The 13,921-nt window shown below is 38.0% G+C and overlaps 1 long non-coding RNA gene across 3 annotated transcripts in view; it reads right to left on the reverse strand.

The window, feature by feature from the left end:
* Nucleotides 1–13,695, reverse strand: part of LOC143654411 (uncharacterized) — a 25,075-nt gene extending 11,380 nt beyond the window's left edge. For all 3 annotated transcript variants that reach the window (XR_013161799.1, XR_013161797.1, XR_013161798.1), the window contains exon 1: nucleotides 13,561–13,695. This is a non-coding gene — a long non-coding RNA (uncharacterized LOC143654411). The remainder of the gene's footprint in view (nucleotides 1–13,560) is intronic.
* Nucleotides 13,696–13,921: the final 226 nt, after the last annotated feature.

The following is a 13,921-nucleotide window of genomic DNA, read 5'->3' on the forward strand; positions in this document are numbered from 1 at the left end:
TCCTTGAAACATATGGGGAAGCATTCCCTCTTTTTCTAGTCTCTGAAACTGGGAATGTATGTTTCTTGAAGGTCTGGTAAAACCTGCCTAGAAAATCAACTGGACCTTGTAGGTTTAAAGTGTTAAGTGTGGTGGGGAAACTTGATTAGCAGTTCGATTTTTTTATTGCAGTTTTCTACTTCTTGAGTGAATTTTTAGACATATATGTATTAAAATAAAAGCTACTAACGGACATTCGAGAATAAACTTGGAATATGTCATTGGTAACAGAGTCCAGCAGGAGTTAGAAACAGGGTAAGATAATGGGTAATTGGAGCTGAAGGGATACAGACTGTGCAACAGGACTAGATACAAAAACTCAAAAATGGACAGCACAATAATACTTAATTGTAAAGTAATCATGTTAAAACACTGAATGAAGCTGCATCTGAGCTATAGGTTTTTTTTTTTTTACTATTATTATTACTTTTATTTCTTTTCTCTATATTAACATTCTATATCTTTTTCTGTTGTTTTGCTAGTTCCTCTAAACCGATGCAAATGTACTAAGAAACGATGATCATGCATCTATGTGATGATGTTAAGAATTACTGATTGCATATGTAGAATGGTATGATTTCTAAATGTTGGGTTAATTTCTTTTTTTTCCGTTAATTAATTAAAAAAAAAAGCTACTATTTCATGTAAGTTTTCTCATTTGTTTGCAGTATTTTTGACTATTAAAAGCTACTAATTTCATGTAAGTTTTCTCATTTGTTTGCAGTATTTTCTTATAATCTAAAAATCTTTACTATATCTGTTTATTTCCTTTATTTCTCCTAAGACTGATTATTTTCCTGATCCATCTGGCTAGAGGATTGTCTGTTTTATTAATCCCTTCCTACCAAAGAATGTGTTTTTGCTTTTGTTGTTCTTCTCTCTGCTGCTTTTTTATTTAATTAATTTTTCCTTCTTCTTTAGGTTTATTCTTTAGTTCTTTTATTTGCTTTTTGAGTTGAACACAAAACTTACTAATTCTCACTCTCATTTTAAATTAAAAGCATATAAAGCTATATGGTTTTCTTCCTTTTTTTTTTTTCTGGTGCATGGTCCAGGAATCGAACCTGGGTCTCCCACATGGAAGGTGAGCGTTTACCACTGTACTGCTTGTGCACCCTACGTATTTGCTTCTAAGTGCATTCTTTGCTACATCCCACAATTTTAATATGAAGTACTATAAAGGAGTTTGTTTCCACATATTTAATGATTTCTATTGAGATTCCCTCTTTTACATTCCCTTTTTTTCATTGAGAGTCCATGAGTCATTTATAAAAATAAAAATAAATAATGTCACAAAGGGAAACAAATCACAAAAATTGATATCATTCACACTACTTGCCCTCTGACTATAACATCATTAAGTTATAAAGCAACAATAAAAAAGTAGCCTGAATGATGTTTGGAAACCTAAAAATGCACATGTCAATAATTGATCCCTTATAGTTCCATATAAATTTGAGAATTGGTTTTTCCATTTCTGCAAAAAAGACTGCTGGAATTTTAATAGGGATTGCATTGAATATGTGTATTACTTTGGGTGATATTGTCATATTAACGATGTTAACTCTTCCAAACCAAGGACATGGAATGTCTTTCCATTTATTTAGGTTTTCGCTAATTTCTTTCAGCAATGTTATGTAGTTTTCAGTATATCAGCCTTTTGTATCCTTAATTATTCCTAAGTATTTTATTCCTTTAGATGCTATGATAAATGGAGTTTTTGTATCCTTAGTTATTCCTACAAATTTTATTTTTTAAAAGCCATTGTAAATGAAATTTTTAAATATTTCCTCTTCAGATTTTCATTGCTAGTTTTTAGGAATACAGTTGCTTTTATGTGTTCATCTTGTACCCTGTCACTTTGTTGAATTTATTTATTTGGTCTAATAGTTTTCTTGTGGATTCCTTTGGGTTTTCTGTATATACCATCATGTTTCTATAAATAGAGATAGGTTAACTTCTTCCCTTCCAATTTGAATACCTTTCATTTCTTTTTTTTGCATAAATGCTCTGGCTAGAACTTCCACTACAATGTTGAATAGCAGTGGTGAGAGCGAGCATCCTCGCATCATTCCTGATCTGAGGGGAAAAGCTTTAAGTGTTTCACCATTGGGTATTTCGCTAATTTCGTTCAGCAGTGTTATGTAGTTTTCAGTATGGGATTCATGTTAGTTATGGATTTTAAAAAGTGGCTTTTATAACATTGAGACAGTTCTCTTCTATTTCTACTTTTCTGAGTGTTTTTATCAAGACAAAGTGTTGGATTTTTCAAATGACTTTTCAGCATCTATTTTCAGGTAATGATGTATTTTTTTTTTTTTTTTGCTTCATTCTACTTGTATAGTGTATTACATTGATTTTTCTATGTTGAACCACCTTTGCATTCCTGTGATGAATCCCACTTCTTCACAGTGTATAATCTTTTTAATATGCTATTAGATGTGGTTTGCTACTATTTTGTTAAGGACTTTTATATCTACATTCAAAAGGGAGATTTGTCTGTAGTTCTCTGTTCTTATGGTATATTTACCAGGCTTTGGTATTAGAGTAATGCTGGTCTCATAGAATGAATTCGGAAATGCTCTGTCCTCTTGAATTCTTTGAAAGAATTTGAGAAGTTTTGGTATCAATTTCTCTTTAAATGTTTGGTAGAATTCATCAATGAAGCCGTCTGGTCCTGGACTTTTCTTTGGTGCAAGGTTTTTTATTATTGATTACATCTCTGTATTTGTTACAGATTTGTTGATGTTTTCTATTTCTTCTTGAGCTAATTTGGGGTTTGTAGAAATTTTTCATTTCTCCTCTAAATTATCTAGTTTGTTGGCTGTAATTGTTCATAATATTCTCTTATAATCCTGATTTCTGAAAGATCAGTCGTGAGATCATGATTTGTTTCTTTTCTCTTTCTACTTTGTAAGCCTAGTTAAAGGTTTGTCAATTTTATCGATTTTTTCAAAGCACAGACTTTTTTGTTTATTTGTTCTCTTCATTGTTTTTCTACTCTCTATTTCATTTATCTTCTCTCTAGTTATTTCTTCTGCTGATTTTAGGCTTACTTTGCTCTTTTTAATTCTTCAAGATGTAAAGTTAGGTTATTAATTTGAGTTCTTTCCTCTTTTTAGTATAAGCATTCAAAGCTATAAATTTCTCTCTGAGCACTGCCTTCACTGTATCTCATAAGTGTTGGTATGCTGTATCTTTGTCTTCATTTGTCTCTAATATTTTCTAATTACTTTCATAATTTTTCCTTTAACCCATTGATTGTTTAAGAGTGTGCTATTTCCATGTATTTGTACATTTTCCAGTTTTCCTTCAGCTGGTAATTTCTAGCTTCATTTCATTGTGTTCAGAGAGGTTACTTTGTATGAAATTCAATATTTTAATATTTATTTAGACTTTTCTCTATGCCCTAGCATATCGCCTATCCCAGAGAACAATCTGTGTACACTTGAGAAGAATATATATCTTGTTGTTGTTGGGTGAAGTGTTTTATATATGTCAGTTAGATCTAATTTTTTTTCACAGGCAGGCTCCGGGAATCAAACCCAAGTCTCCGGCATGGCAGGCGAGAACTCTGCCACTGAGCCACCATGGCCCACCCTAATTGGTTTTTAGTGTTGTTCATATCCTCTATTTCTTTATTAATCTTCTGTTTAGATGTCCTTTCCAGTTTTGAAAATGTTGCATTGAAATCTCCAACTATTACCATAGAACTGTCTGTTTCTCTCTTCATTTCTATAAATGTTTTTCATATATTTTGGTGCTCTGCTGTTAGGTGTATATATATTTATAATTGTAAAACCTTGTTGAATGGAACCTTTTATTGATAGTGTCTTTCTTTGTCTCATAGCAATTTTTGACTTAAAGTCTTTTTTGTTTGATATTAATTTAATATAGCCACCCTCCCATTCTTTTGATACTTATTTGCATGAAATATTTTTTCCCATACTTTCTCTTTCAACTTGTTTCTATCTACAGATCTAAGATAGGTCTCTTGTACACAGCATATAGTTGAGTCATTCTGCCAATTTTTGCTTTTGATGGGAGAATTTAATCCTTAATATTTAAGAAAATTACTGATATGGCAAGATTTACTTCTGTCGTTATGCTAATTGTCTTTTTGTAAGTCTTGTACCTTTTTTGATGCTCCTTTCCTCAATCATTGCCTTCTTTGTTTAGATGAGCCATTTTGAATCACTTATCCTTTCCTTTTATGTGGATTTAAAAATATTTTCTTTATGGTTGCCAAGAGAATTACATTTAGCATACTAAATCTATTACAGTTTAGTTTGTGTTGATTCTAAGTTACTTCAATAGCCTACACATACACAGCACCTATATCCCTTCATCCCTCCCTTTTATGTTGTTCTTGTCACATATGCATTGTGTGCATTGTGTGTTTTATGCATTGTGTGCCCAGTGACAATAAATTACTCCTGTTTTTTATGCATTTGAATTTCAAGCCTTATAAGAAGTAAAAGATAGCATTACACATGAAAAATGAAGTAATACTTTTATTTTTACATGCGTTGTTACTTATACCAGAGTTCTTTATTTCTTCATCCAGTGTTGAGATACTGTGTAGTATCCTTTCCTTTAACATGGAAGATTCCCTTTGGCTTTCACTATAAGGCAAGTCTAGTGGTATGAACTCTCAGTTTTTGTTTGTCTGGAAATGCCTTAATTTCTCCCTCGTTTCTGAAGGACAGCTTTGTCAGGTATATTATTCAAATGCATCCTTCCTTTGCTCTCTAGCTTCTTTGGTTTCTGTTGGGAAATTGGAAGCTACCCTTATTAAGGATCCCTTATCTGTGACACATTGCTTCTCTTTTGCTGCTTTTAAGATTCTGTCTTTGTCCTTGGCATTGAACAGTTTGATCATAATGTGTCTCGTTGTAGATCTGTTTGAGTTTATCCTGCTGGGAGTTTATTGAGCATCTTGGATTTGTGTGTTTACATCTTCATTAGATTTGAAAAGTTTAATGTCATTATTACTTTTAATATTTTTTCTGGCCTTTCTCTTTCTCGTTTCCTTCTGGGATTCCAGTGATACATATATCGGTATGCTTGATTATGTCCCGCAGGCTCCTCACGCTCTGTTCATTTTTTTTTTTTTTCATTCTGCTTCTCAACCTGGAAAATTTCAATTGTTTCATTTTTGAATAAAGTTAAAATAAAGATATCTTTGTTTATCGTTTCTTCTGCCTCCTCCAATCTGCTTTTGAACCCCTTCATTTAATTTTTCACTTCAGTTATCATATTTTTTGAGTTCCAGATTTTCCATTTGGTTCTTCTCTATAATAATTCCTCTCTCATTATTGAAATTTTTATTTTGCTCATATACTGCTTTCCTGATTTCCTTCAGTTCTTCGTCCATGCTTTCCTTTAATTCATTGATCCTACTCATGAGAGTTGCTCTAAGATCTTTGACTCCCAGAGACTGTACTTCCTCCAGAATAGTTTCTGGTGATTCTTTTATTTCTGGGTCTGGGCCATATTAGTCTGCTCCTTGAAAGTTTTGTAATTTTTTAATGAGAACTGGACATTATGAGTATTATGTTATGGTCACTCTAGAAATCTAGTTCTCTCAGCCTTCATTCTATCAGGCTAAGAACAAAAAAGAAAGTAAAAGAAAAAAAGGAAGGAAAGAGAGAGAAAAAAATATTAACAAATAGACAAAACAAAACACCCACAAAGAAAAAAAAAAACACAAGACAACAACCAAGGAAAAATAATGATGTACGCTGCCTCTCTAAGTCTCTTGTTGTGGAAGCCAGAATCTGCTGCTTGCAAGGCCAAAACCTACACCAGCATTCCTGCTTTTCCCTCAGGGGTCCACCAGACCCCAAAATATAAAACAGAGCAAGAAAAAAAGAACAAAAAATAAAGAAAAAGAAAAACAGGTGCACTGGCTCTTTTTATCTTCTCTAGATAATGATGTCAGGCTTGAATATGCTGCTTCTGAGGGAAACTGAGGCTATAATATGTTTTGGGCCCTCAGGGACCCACAAGACTAAACAGAATAAGAAAAAGAAAGAAGAAACCCAACTAACAAAAATGGGTACTAAGTCTTCAAGTCCTGGTAGATTCTGGTGTGATGACAGATGCCCTGGTAGAGATAGTTGAAACCAAGGCTAGAGTCTATGCTGTGCCCTCAGGGACCTCCCAGACAAGGAAACACCACACGCAGAAGGAAATGAAAACACAAAGATGGTATACTTGCTCTTTATGTCCAAGTGGGTGCTGGTGGGAGGCTGGAAGTACTATGGCCCAGAGGACAGAAACTGAGGCCAGCTTCTGTGTTTGGTTTCCCAGACTGACCTTGACCCTCAACTCCAACTTTTAGAGGAGGAGGTTTCCTTTGTCAGCCTTTGGTCCCAGCTGGCTGCTTGTAGAATCTGGGCCCTTTGCTGTAGCTGCAGCCATTTCTGCAGCTGCTATTGTGGGGCTGAAAATGGGGACTGAACACTGGTTTGAGCTTTCACTTACAGAAGCTGAACTTTAGGCAACTTCTTGCTTTCCCTGTCACTCTTGCATTGTTTTAAATATCCATTGTGGTTCCAGGGTTACCACCTATTTAGTCCCAGTCTCTTTTTCTAGCTCTTTCATTTTTCTAGAGAAGGGAGCAATTTGTAAAGTTTCCTTCTCCACCATTTTGCCTTCTCTTCTTGGCATAATATGTCCTTTAGTTGTTTATTTTGTGAGAATCTAAGTATGTCGTTTTATTCCAGATAATGTGCTTATTTAGTTCTCAATAAACACAGTTTAGCTGGATATAAAATTCTATATGCTGTGAATCTTCCCTCAGCTTAACCTTTTTAGCATCTGCATGTGTGTCTCATTGTGGGTCCTTTAAAGATTGTCTAACTTTTTTTACCCTGCAGGAGCTATTAAGATTTTTTTTTGTTATATTCTGCAGTTTCAATATGATGAGTCTAGGTGTGGCTTTATGTATCTCTCTCTCTCTCTCTCTCTATATATATATTGCTGCTTCATACTTAAAATAAAATATAAATCTCCAATTCTTGAAGATTTTCAATAAATGCTATTATTTCTAAGTGTTGCTTCCCACAAGTCCTTCCGTTATTTTCTTCCAGTACTCCTGCTTGATGAATGTTGGTGCTTTATAGTTCCTCCTCCATGTGTCCCAATTGCCTCTTCATATCTTTATTTTTTTTTTTCTTATCACACTGTGTTCTGGATGAGTTTCTTAGTACTCTCTTCCAATTTAATGACTTTTTCTGCATGCTGAGTAGTTTTTCCATCTAGTAATTTTCCATCTAGTAAATTTCATTGCTAGGATTTCTCATGTCTTTTTTCATATGTACCTCTCCTTGTTCATATTTGCCTATTTTTGATACATAATTTCTTACATTGTTCTTTAATGAATTTATGCCTTCTTTTTCTTCTGAATATTTTGAAAATAAATATTTAAAATTTTTGATAATCTGAATTATAAAATTAATTTCATTTGGGATAAATTCATGTTTCAATTTTTATTCCGATGGGAGATTTGGAATTTTGATTTACAGGCGTATTTTGAGTGGAGATTTTAAATTTTGGTCCTTTGTTATTACTATTGATTTTTCTTTTTTTTAAAAGCCCTCTCCCTGCCTAGTGCTTCCCCTTTACCCAGCAGGACTCAGACTCCCTGCTGTTGCTTTCTGCTTCCAGACCCAGAGATCAGCTATTCAAGCCCACAGAATGTTTATCTCATTTTAGAGCCCGACTCTGTCTTTTTTGTTTTCTCTTATATTTTGACTGTAATTATTGTGGTGTTTGTTAGGAACAGAGGGTAATCAACCTGTGAGCTTATTGTGTCATCTTGATTAGTTAGCTCATGTGATTTAAAATTTTTTGGTTTCCTAATGAAATAAAGATAGATGATCTGACTAAAGACAATTAGAAGATAAAATAGTAGTTTTACAAATATTTAATGTCTCCTGGTATTGGCTACACTGAGAAACTTTAGTTGATGAAATGAATCCATGGGGTCATGTTTGCACATTTTCAGCCAGATGGATCTTCTCCCAGAGTTTGCTGGACCACTGACATTGGTCTGACTGCACGGTCAGGGATATTGGCCGCTGGTGGCAAGATGACTTTGCCCAGATTATTTCATGTCTTGATATGAAATGGAGATTGGGCTGACAACCACATTGGAGATAACAGGTGTGAAAGCATTTTTAAAAACATTTTGAGGGGCTATATTTGATGGTGAATGGTAGTATTATCAATACTATTGATAATACTAAAATCAATAATATTATCAATACTCCTTATTAGTACTTATTGGAGAAGGCAGCATTGTGGGGTTGAGGAAAGGACTTTGGAAGCAGGTGGATCTGTGTTCTGATTCCAGGCCCACCCTTATTATTGTGTGATCAGGTAACCTGACTCACCTTCCTTGAATGAAATAAGCAGTAGCTGCCACACCTGTGTCCTTTTACATTGTCCCTTTACTAAAAGGTTGACTTTCTTTTTGCAATCTCTCCTGTCACCTGGAAAGTTCAGCAGTTCAGAACTCAATCTCGCAGTTCAGCAAGGGGACTTCAAAAGCACTTTGTCCATTATCAATTCCAAATGTGATTTATCTTTCTAGAGCTTTATTTAGGTGTACCTGTTGTCTTCCCTAAGAACACCCACCAATTGTCTTTCATTATTATTTGACTTTTTAAGAACCCTAGAACGTGAAAGTCTCATGGTCCAAATGCATTCCTTCTTAGTCCAGCACATGTGGAGGACAGTAAGAGAACATGACAAAGTAGGGGCTCTTTGGGTGCTCTCACCGGTACACCTGTCCTTGGGAAGCTTGGAGATGGTAGGTGTGGAAGGTGGGGGTCCTGGGGTGGGAAATAGTGGAGACTGGGCTAGTCCTCTGCCTTCCTAGGCCTTTGGACACGTCTCCCTGAAGCCTCTGAAGGCCTGGTAGGGAAAGTAGGAATATTGTCCTACCTGGCAAGGGACCCTGGCCATGTGTCTGTGGCCTTGGGCTGCTCTAAGCTCCCTCCTCTGTAACCTGAGGGGTCGAAGTGATCATGGCTAAAGCCCGTGGCTCAGGGACTGGCACTATTTCGGCTCTGGCTGGGCACGTCTCAGGGAAGGGATCTGGTAGCACTCGAGGTTGGGACCTTATTAGGTCTCCGAGCAGGGCCCTCAGAATGGTCCTGCAGCCCCTCCATGATTCTAGTTTCTTCCTTAAAGTGACCTCTTTGGACCCTTCTTCAGCCATTTCTTAAGCATATGAGCAATACGAATCCCTTTCTGAATTTTACTTACTCCAGAGTCAAGAGGTTATGGTGAGGCAACCATGGCCAAAACACTTTCCCCTTCTGGACCCAGTGCGGGGAAAGTCTGTTGTGGAAGGAGCGTGGGGGCGGTATTTTACATTTCACGACTTTGCCCCTAAATCTTGACAAATATTAAAAGCCAAGAGAAGAGGGGGAGGACATTCTACCCCGAGCCTGGAGGCTTTTGAATGGCTAGAAAATCATTGCATTAAGCTGCCAAAAACATCATTCTGCAGGTACGTTATAATTTGATAAAATCTTTTTTCATGAGAAGCAGTTATGGCTGTAACTGCCTTTGTATTGGAGCAGGAAAGCTGTCCCCAAACCTGAAAATCTTCCATCTCTTATCCCCAATATATTCTCACAAGTGTATCACAGTCTTGAGGAAGTACAATTAAAAAGGGGGTACTCCTTTTTTTTGAGTCCTCAGGTTTAATTTTCATGATTATGGTAGATTATGAGTCATTCCGAATCTTGGTCTCCAGGAGAGACAGCGCCTTCTCTTCAGGCCCTTTCAACAGTTGTTTATGGCAGTTTCAGCCTTTCTGCCTCTCGGAGGCTCTTTATTTTTAAAGCAAGGCAGACAAGGCCTAAAATTATTCCATTAAAGAGGGGCAATTTTTGTAATGGGACTTAGAGTGCTTTGCAGAAGTGCAGGCAAGTTTCTTCAATATCCTGAGCATTATTCGCTCATTTAGTTAAATGATGTTTCTAATTCCCTGGTAATTATGTGTAATGAGGCACTTTTTCTCTTCTTGATGAGACTTTAGCCTAATATGAGATGGCGTATTTTTTCTTTCTTTTTTTTTTCCATGGGGATAATTACCCCTTCCCAGGAAAAGCAGGGTTTGTTGTGCAGAATATAGCAAATTATTTTATTTCCTGCCATCTTGACTGCCAGTAAATTATAAAATTAAGTTTCAGCGGTGCATTAGCACCATTTTGGAAAAGGCTCGAGACTCTATTTTTTCTTTTTCTTTCTTTTCTTGTTCTTTCTTTCTTTCTTTCTTTTTTTTTTTTAATTTAATTCATGTACTGCTGTCCTCAGGGACTGTAGAGGCTATTATTCATAGAATAGATGTTTTTCTGCCAATTCCTAGTATTCAGATGTATTGAAGCAGCAACATAGGTTTAATTTTTCTGGATGATATCCAGTGTAGAATGTTCTTGTAAGCGTCTTTGTGTTCAGATAATTATCATCACAAAGTTAAGTAATATGTCCCCCTTTCCTCTGCTCTCCCCCTACTCCTCCTTTGGATGTCAAATTACCTTTTTTGTGTGCAATGTTTCAATTAGATGCAAAGCAACTAAATTCGAATCACATGAAGGTGGCGACACCAACTATTAAAAGGCAAGAAATTCAGAGTTAATTCAGACACTCTACTTAACTCTTCCTGTTGTTGAAAAGCAAATGTGAAGAGAGAAAAATATGGGGAGAAATCATTAATTAAGGACAATGCCATGTTGAACTCTGGTTTCCTGGATTCAATTATTTTTACAGACATTAAGAATAGCGTGTATATGTGTGTCTGCTTCTGCTCTATGGTTTTTATTTCTGAAGAAGAAATATTTCTCAGGAAGAATCAGTATGGTGGGATGGAAAGAGTGCTGTGGATGGGGTCAGAGCCCATGTGTTTTAGGCTGGACTCGGTTTACCTTAACCTGGTTGTGTGGTTTAGGCAAGTATTCTGCACGCAGATTTCCTTCAGTCGGACTGTGTTCCCGTGGCTTCTGATGCATGTGCTAATACATTTTTTGTTTGTTTGCCTGTTTGAAATCCATGGCAGTGGGTAAGTGGGAAGAGCCTGTGTGATGTGGGCTGATTTGTCCATGTTTTGGGAATGGGGAATATTTACCAAAATGATGAGTCTTTCTCCCTTGGGTTATCCATCTGCAATAAAAGCCCCCCTTCCCTTTGGGGTTTTTATTTTAAGAAACTGCTGCCTGGGGTAATTCTATTTTAGGGTATCTATGTGGGTCACTTAACTGTTCCCTTGGGGTCACTGCTTCCTGGAGTGTCTTCCCAGGCTGGGTTCCAGACACGTCCCTGGCTCAACACTTGGTGAGAGCTCCTTGTAGGCTACAGAGTGAAGTGTAAACCCTACATCCCAGCACGGACCAGAGGGGGCGCCCTGGAGGTTGGAGCCCTGTATCCACCATTTATGAGCTCTGCAATCTTGGGCAAGTTGCTTCACTTCTCTGAGCCTCAGTTCCCTCATCAATAAAATGACTACTACTACTAATAGCTTAGAGGATGAAGTGAGATATAAAGTGTTTAGCTCAGAGCTTGCGACTTGACTGCTAACTAACGTGAGCTGCTCTTGTTATTGTATGTAACAATACAATACAATATTGTCCCTTCTGCCGCTTCCCTCGATGTGTGCCCATTCCAGCCACGGTTCGAGCTCTCCAGTGTCCGAGGCTCTGTGTAAACAGGCTCCTCTGCCTAGAGTCCTTTCCCTTTCTTACCTCCCCTGCCATTAATTCATTCACACACTCATTTGTGTATTCATCAAATATTAGGGAGCACCGACCACTGTATGCTGGGCCCATTGGCCTGTCTGGCATGTCTCAGACACACCTTTGGTGACCATTCTGCTTGGAGAGGTCCATTCCCTCTCGCCCGGCCTGTAGATCCCCCAGCACATGCACCACCCTGTGTGCCCTCCCTTTGCACCCCCTTCTCATCTCCTGACTCTGTCTTAGTACACCATTTTCCCCAGGGAGGGGTCCATTGAGCAGAGACTGAAACTTGAACTGAGTCACTGAACAGAACTGGAGAATGAGCTGCCCTGCAGGTGAATTTCCCTTTTCTGAACTCACTTGACTCCACGAACCCCTAGATCAATTTTTGGACTTCACTGCTTGTCATGTGTCCTCCAACTCAGGCTTCCATTTGCCAGCTGTGTGGCCTTGGGCAAGTCACAGTACCTCTGTGTGCCCCAATTTCTCTTCTTGCCGATTGAACATAATGATACTTCCTGACACAGAGTGTATGGTGAGGGATGGCATGAGAGGCACTTGTAAGACACTTAGAGTGTGGCACATAGGAAAAGCTCACTGAGTGTTCGCTATTATTATCAGAATAATGATGATGATTATTAGCTTTTCTGCAAGAGAGAGAGAGTCTCAAACCTTGTTGCAACACATCAGAATTGCATGAAATTCATTAAAAATGGATCCTTGGGTTCCACCCTGGCCTCCTGAGTCAGAATTGCCAGGATCGAATCTGGGAAACTTTGCAACATGGTGCTTGGATGACCCTGGGAACTCATGGGGTTGGGGGGCACTCTCCTGGCACAGGCAAGTGTACTGCCTCCCCCAGGACCCCGTATTCCCCTGATGAATCCAGATGGGCTCTAAGTCATTTTCCAAAAATCCTGCATTGAGGCAGCAACTCCTTGCCTACAAGGTGTATTTTGTGATTAATTGGATACACTTTCGGCATTTATATATATATAGTCACAAAATTAGAGAATATTCAAAGTATTTCTTTGGGGGAAAATGGGTCTTGATACCTTTTTCTTTTTAGCTGGAGTTTAAATACTGAGGGTTTAAGATGCCTCTGACCCTGTGGGACTGGCTGGGTCTCAGGTATCCTTGATGGGGCTCTGACCAGCCACGCCTGGGCATCTCTGGGAGGAAGCCAGCACCTTGGCGAGCACAGCGCTACCTGGAGGGAGCCAGGGGAGAGGGAGGGATGTGCAACAGACTCCTGGGAGGGGAGGTCGGAGGAGCTGGGGTCTGGTCTTGGCTGCCCTCCGTCCTCCTGAGTGCTCCTGGATGTGTCATGTAACCCTGGGGAGCCTCAGTTTCTCCATTGTGGCTCGTGGAACCACAAATGCACTAAACTGTTGTGAGCATCAAATGAAAGATGAAAGTGTGATCTGATCTGTAAAGGGCTCTATAGGTAATTTTGGTTGCTGTTATGTTCATTCTTAAAACTTAAAAAAAATTTCTTGTAGTAACATATATAACAAAATTATTTAGCCATTTTAAAATGTGCAGTTCAGTGACAGAAATACGTTTACAGTGTTACGTTACTATCAACACCATCAATGAACTTTTTCATCACCCAAAATGGAAACTTTGCACCCATTAAGCAATAACTCTCTATCCTCCTTCCCCCAGTCCCTGACACCCTCTAATCTACTTTCTGTTTCTATGCATTTGCTTATTCCTGATATTTCATATAAGTAGAATCTTAAGGTACCTGTGTGGTTTCACTTACTTTGCATAATGTCTTCATGGCTCATCCTTGTTATAGCACGTATCTGAATTTCATCCCTTTTTATGACTGCATAGTATCCCACTATATGGACAACTACTTTTTAATTGTCCACTTACTGGTAGATGGACCCTTGGATTGTTTCCACCTTTTGTCCATTGTGACCACTGCTTCTAGGACATTGGGGTTCAAGTATCTGTTTATGTCCCTTGTTTCAATTCTTTGGGGTATGTCCCAGACACTGGAAATGCTGAGTCATGTGATAATTCCACATTTGACTTTCTGAGGAACCCCCCGATTGATTTCTACAGTGGCTGCGCCATTGTACATTCCCACCCGCAATGCACAAGGGGCCCAATGTCTC

Source organism: Tamandua tetradactyla, chromosome 13 (genome assembly GCF_023851605.1).
Source record: "Tamandua tetradactyla isolate mTamTet1 chromosome 13, mTamTet1.pri, whole genome shotgun sequence".
In the NCBI taxonomy this organism is placed as follows: Eukaryota; Metazoa; Chordata; class Mammalia; order Pilosa; family Myrmecophagidae; genus Tamandua; species Tamandua tetradactyla.